Raw genomic sequence first — 6,728 nt, 5'->3', positions numbered from 1 at the left:
GCACGTGATCGACAGAGGTTTTAACAGCGACTGTTCTGATCACTTCAGGCGTGTGTTAATGCCAATCGTAAACAGGGTCAAAGTTACAAAGGCAGCATCCAGGAAATTACATTGTTAGCTCTGATTCCACCAGATCCCTGAGGCATGATGGGAAGTAGGACAATTTAAATTAGAGCTAAGAAATGCGTCACTTTGCCCGATACTGTGAGTGTGAAACCGTGCCACAGCAGATGACGTGCGACCAAACTGTGCACCTTGGCCTCACAGGTAGTTTAGTGACGAGGAGAAAAAGTTGTTTGGTAAATATCCACACTCGGTGTCAGAGTATGTAGTTGCTGTGACATTATAAGGATTTAATAGTTTTGTTTTTTTGCTTGTTGCCAAGTAGAAAGCTGTGTGGCGCCCTGCGGAACATGAAGGTGAACAGTGACAGAGAGGAAGACGTGACGGGGACACTCCGCGCAGCAGATGCTGCTGCTGCCGTCTGCATGTGCCTGTAGCTCTATATCAGTGGTTTCATATCTTTTTCTGTCTCTGTTGGAGGTAGGGAAGCTGTAACCCAGTTCATCATCTCACATGACACCTCTGCTGTAAATATATCCAACTAATTGGTTGCATGAAAAGCTCCACCTGCTGTGACACAGTCCCCGAGCATTAGAGACTAGAAAAACATCAGAAAAGCCCTCACCTGGTTTAAACTTGGACGCTGAGCACAGCTGACCCTTTAGGATGGCAAAAAAAAACCTTATGCTTGTGCGTCTGTCCTTGAGAAAGTCACTGAATCCCTGCTGCGTGTGAGAGGCTGTTGTCGACTGATTTTATACTCGCAGTAGAGTGAATCGTCTTTTGAAATGGACTGAACATTGGTAGTTGTAAACGGTAAATGGTTTGTATTTATATTCTGGTCTAGATGACCACTCAACGCTGCTTTACACTACAGTTTCATTCACAGCCATTCACTCACACTTTCACGAGAAGCAGGGAAGACAAAAATCTTTCTATAATTACATTAACTTGAAAAGGGTAAATACATAGTTTATATTTAAAGCTGCAGTATGCAAGGTGGCTACAAAAATTGATTGTTGAATTTAGCATACTCGTTTTTTTGGCATCACGTGTGAAAAAAGGAAAAATCTGTCGCACAATCTGTTATATTTAGTAATATGTACTAGATTTTTGTATGTTTCAGTGAAGATAGTTGTTGTTGCTGGTGCTGGAGTAGCAACTACTCCACCAAAAGCTAAAAAAAGGTGCCCTGTGACTGGTCAAAAACTAGTAACTGGTTAAAAACGGAGCCTAGAACGTGCAGAAATGTTATCTCTCAGACCAGTTGGATTACAAGCTGAAAGGTTCTAAATGAACTATTGATCAATAACTTCACATTTGTTTGAAGCTCTGAGGACAAGTTTTGTTTTCGATGGCTATTGGGACTTGAAAGCATTTCAGTGATATTATAGAAACAAAAATTATGGACGCTGGCTTTGACTGACGCCTCTCTTCAATATCCAGAGGTTTCAGAAATACGCCACCATGACAGAAAAATAATCCGCTTTACAGAGCTTTAAAGGTCATTTAATGGAAAACTGCATTGTGTATTTGTTTGAGTTATGATTCAACTGTCAGCTTTTCAGCACTGGAAAAAAACAGTCAACTGTGAAAGGGACTCTGTTACAGACGGGGACGTGTAGGTGGGCTGAGATTCACCTAAAATACCCCTCGGCTCACTGAATATAGTTGGTGCGTACAACCCCACTGCCATGTGCTACACACTCTGATCTCATGGAAAAAGAAGACACCCTCCCATCAGCCTGACATGAAGGTCACTCTGTCTTTGTGTCATGCCAAAGACTCTTGTGGGACCAATAAATGTACCACTGCATGAATATAATACGCTTTTAGTAAAAGACAAAGTCAGGGTTTTGGATCATTTTTTCCCCCTCCCCACAGCGCAGTGATTAACTTCCTCCCACTGCTCAGCAACACACTGAGTCTCATGGAGAATGGTATTAACTTGTGCAGAGGTTTTGTCCCTGGGCTAATTTTTAGAACAGTTCTATCACTGGTTTGCCAGAGTTCATCCTGGCATTGATGACTGAGAAACTCGCCACACTGTTTATAGGATAATCTCGTCAAATCCTCTCGTCGTTCCCAGCGGACCCTCACCGTCCCACTTATAATTACCCAGCTAGCTTTACTCCCTGCCCTACCTCGTCTTCTCCGGCCTGTAGTGGAGCTTAAAGCTGCCGTCAGTGAAATACTTGAGTTAAATTCTGTGTAAAATTACGTTGTTATTGTTTTTATCATTTATAGGTGAGGTCTTAAAACCCACATGTGTCCTAAGTCACAAAAGGAATCTTTCTTGTTGAAAAATGGGGTAAACGAGCATCATGAGAACGCTTCAGGTTGTCCAGTATTTAGTTAATTACTTTTGCCTTTCGTGTCCTCGGTGATATCCATAATTAAAATGCTGACCAATTAAAATGTTAATTCAATATTTTATTTCAAATTATTAATGTCCAGCCAGCTCAAGGTTACAATTATGGATCATCATTTGCATTATCGACCACTGGACCAAACAGCCAGTCCTGCACTTTGTTGTTTTACTGCAGCAAATGTGCAAGTTATTTACTGCCATTTACCAAATGTGTTTCTATTTCTGCAGCAGTGCGCCGTCCTGTCCTACAGAATGAGTAAACATTCTTATCCACCTCATCTGTCATCAGGGGGATATGAACAGTAACGAGGCATTTCCACAGCCAAAGCTGCAGCTCGCACATGAAAACTGATGATGTTCTTCTCGTGTGTACAAGGGGTTTTCTCCTCCAGTCCAAAGAAGAATGCAGGCTTGGCTTAAGTTAACTGGAAACTGAATTGGCCACAGGTGTGAATGTGAGTGTAAATAGCCATTTGTGTATAAACTTTACCATATGTTTGATGCTTTATATCACCATAAACGGGGCTTTACACTCTACTATACCAAAGTCCATAGAGAAAATCTCTGCAATTTCAGCTTGTGGGAGAAACGGGACTTGTTGGTCTACTGCCATCTCATTTGGCAAGTTTGGGTCTCTTAGGTAAACCCAGACACAATGATTCAACGATGATGCCACAAGATAAAGCGATTCAATTCACTGATGGAGGCAGCAGAGGACAGTTCGCAAACTTTAGTTTCCACATGGAAAAGGCCGTCTTACTGCAAGAAAAACAGATTCATAAGACAGAACTGTTGACTTAAGCTGGCATAGATTTTATTAGGTCTTTTGATAAGTGGCTAAACTCTGTTTTCTGGCAGCCACGTTATTAGTGTCTGGGCCCCAGGCTGGTGCTTGGCAAAGTCAGTATTGATAACACACAAACACACTTCATCAAACCTGGTATATCTGTTTTAAACACTGACAGAATGTAGAGCAGAGAACACAACTACACAACTTGACACTGTGTTTTTACTCGTTTCCAAGGAAGAAATGTAGTTCATGACTTCCCTGAGACAATCATATTCCCCTCGTTAGCGAAAATCAATTCATATTTACTCTTGCACGTCCTTTTTTAACCTTGTTATCTTCTACACAGCTGCCGCACAATCTTACATTTTTCTCTTGTTCTCAGTTTTCCTCTCTATCTCCTGCTTTAGGATTTTTTTTTGTCTCCCTTTGAATTCTGATTCGTCTCCAGTGTCTGCATTCCAAACCAGTCTTTTCTAAAACTCTTTCCCCCCTTTTTTCTCTGCGTCTCTGCCGCCTTGTGTGCATCTCACTGATTCACTTGCTTCTTCTTCTTGATGTTTCTTTCTGTTTGTCTCTCGCCTCATTTCTCACCATCTAGTGCTGGTTTTGATCTCACGATACCTCTTTTTCTCCGTCTCTGGCTGTCTCTCTCCTCCCGGGCTGCCTGCACATCAGTGTTGGCATGTCTCACACTAAGTTGCAGAGTTACCCAACTCCTTGATTCATCCCAGTTATCTGGGTGACCTATTTCTGCACAAATTCACACATTTAAATGCTGTGAAATTGTGAAGTTCTGTATTTACCACATCAGTTCAACTCCTATTTACCAAACTGTGATTCTTTCTCTATTACACTCTTAACAAGGATGTGTCAAAATTAACACAACCTGTGATAAATTCCTACTCATTGATGAGTTGAATTTGGGACACTTGTGTAAATAATATAACACACTGTCTGTGTGCGATAGATTAACACATAGATGTGTAATAATGTGTAAATAATAAACACAGGTATGCGTTTACATGAAATACGCACATATTAACACAGGTGTGTTGTGAAAATTACAGTCATCAGAAATGTCATCTATAATAAACACAAATAAATATGGCACCATATTTATTTGTATGTATTTTTCTTAACATGAAATTTAGACAACAGTTAGGTTGATATACATCTCATTTCCCCTAAAAGAAGTATGAATGTCGAGAACAAGGGCAAGGCAGAACAAAGGACTCAAAGGCAGGATTCAGTCAGTGAACAGAGTTTATTTCCAGGCAGAGGTTTGATACACGGGAGGACAATCACATCCGGCAGAGGTACAAAAAGGCAGGTAAGTATCTATACACGTACAGATATGACTAAGGCTGTGGTAAAGAGTGCTGGAACGTGAGCTGTGAAGACAGATTCCAAGGCATTTGTAGCACTTTAAACTCATCAACTCTTTTAACAGAACATCAAAAAAATGCACATGAACAAACTGTACAAAAACTAGAGCGTTGCCATTTTCTACCTGAGGATATGAACTATTTCTCCAAAGACTGGTTCATCAGTGTCAGATGATCGTTAGATGATTGAGAGGGTTGTGCTTAGCTTCTAACCTCAGACACCAAAGTTTGGTGATGTGGAGGCTTTCTGCTGTGGTATTGATGATATTAAAAAAAAAAAAAAATCAGTCTCCAATTTACAATCCACATTTCTCTACGATCACAGTCTCAGATTCTTTCTGCTGTTGGTGGACAGTGTGCCTGTCAGCTGGTGTTCAGTCAGTATGTCTGGAGCCTTTTTTTCCAGGACAGATTTCAGCTGTGCAGCGAGGTCATTCTACAAAATACAAAACCAAATCCCTCTTGGAGGGAACTTGGAACTTGTCGTAGTCATTAATGACTGTACTTGTGTCACAGTCATTGAAGTCGTTGTTGTACTTCAGAAACCGTTCTAACTGCACTGAATGTGACATCTCTGAATAACAGGTGAGGCATTGGTAACTGTTAACACTTTCTTGCATGTTTCAGTGGCATCCTTATAGATGGCTACAAGCGTTCAGAGTCTGGTGGTGGACAAGTGTCCTTTTCGCAGGACTCCATTTGGGCAACTGCAAAGAAAAAAGTATCATTACATAGTGTACAGAAGAAATCAGAGCAAGAAAAAATAATGTTGACAAGTATAGAATTGTAATACCTGCCAAGAATGTAGTTCACTTTTTTTTTTTAAATTAGCGTTTATCATAGAATATTTCCATTTTTTACAGTTAAATATATCAAGTGTATCAGAAGGGTTGCGTGACATAAGAGATGAAAAACCCATTTAGCTTAAATCTATATAATCATTTTCAACATCCTACTTATACCCAATAGTTGTCCTTCTTGTCTAATGTAATATAAGTTAACTCGACTTTCACCAAACAGTTCAAAAAGGCTGTTGCATTTATAACAAAACAACAGTGATGACACCGACAAGCCTGGCATCAATTTATTACAATTCCTTTATTTTCTATGTTTTCGACCAATATTAAGTTATATTTAACATTCATTCGTGATTCGTTATTCAAAATAAAAAAGTATTATTCACTTAAACCAGTTCATTGAATTATGTCAAACCACTTGTGCAACGTAAGGACTAATATCCCTCATGTATAATAACAAGGCTTCTTTTTGCCCAAATTACTCTCCTGTGTATTAAGTCTAAATGAAAACAACAAGTCATTGCTAGCTAAAGCTACACAAGTTAACGGTTCATTAGTGCCATTTGTGTCACAGTTTAAGTTCAGTTTTACCTGTTCATCACTGATTCATCCCAGAAGACGTCTCTGCCAAGCGAGCCGGAGCAGATACGCAATGTGATTGGCCAGTAGCGTAACACATTCTGCACATGATGTGCATAAAACCACGCAACATGTGTTATTTTGCGTTTTACACATTTACTTTGTCCAAAAACAACACATTTTTATTTAAAGTGTACTGGTCTTATACATGTAGCCTTTACGTCAGGGGTGTCCAAACTTTCTATGAGAGCCAGATTTGATAATATGAAGATTCCTGGGGTCCCAACTGGTCCTTCAGACCTTCTTTTTTTTAAAAAAAATAAAATAAAATACAGTAAATGAAACAAACAAATGCACTGTTTAAGAATAACTTCATTTTCATTGTCACAATTATTATTTTGAAATGAATAAATAAAAAAAAAAGAGTCAGATATTAATAACATAATATGAGATGAATAACATATCTATCTGTCACAGCAGGGTTTCAAACCCAGGACTCTGTCTTCAAAGGGCAACTTCTAACCAGCTCAGCTAATATGGGATGACACAGAAGTGTTTTCTGTCCCGGTCTGTCCCCGGCCATAAATAAGACATAACACCGAAACTGTGGGCAGTGGTTGTGTCAGGCACTGCAGTACCTGACACAACCACCCTCCAAAAAACCCCTGAACTGTCACTTTAAAACAGATAGCTGCTTTAAATGCTGATCGGCGCACAGTAAATATTATACTGTGTTAGAAAGA

Source organism: Solea senegalensis, linkage group LG8 (genome assembly GCF_019176455.1).
Source record: "Solea senegalensis isolate Sse05_10M linkage group LG8, IFAPA_SoseM_1, whole genome shotgun sequence".
NCBI classification, from domain to species: domain Eukaryota; kingdom Metazoa; phylum Chordata; class Actinopteri; order Pleuronectiformes; family Soleidae; genus Solea; species Solea senegalensis.
This window is presented reverse-complemented; position numbering follows the sequence as displayed.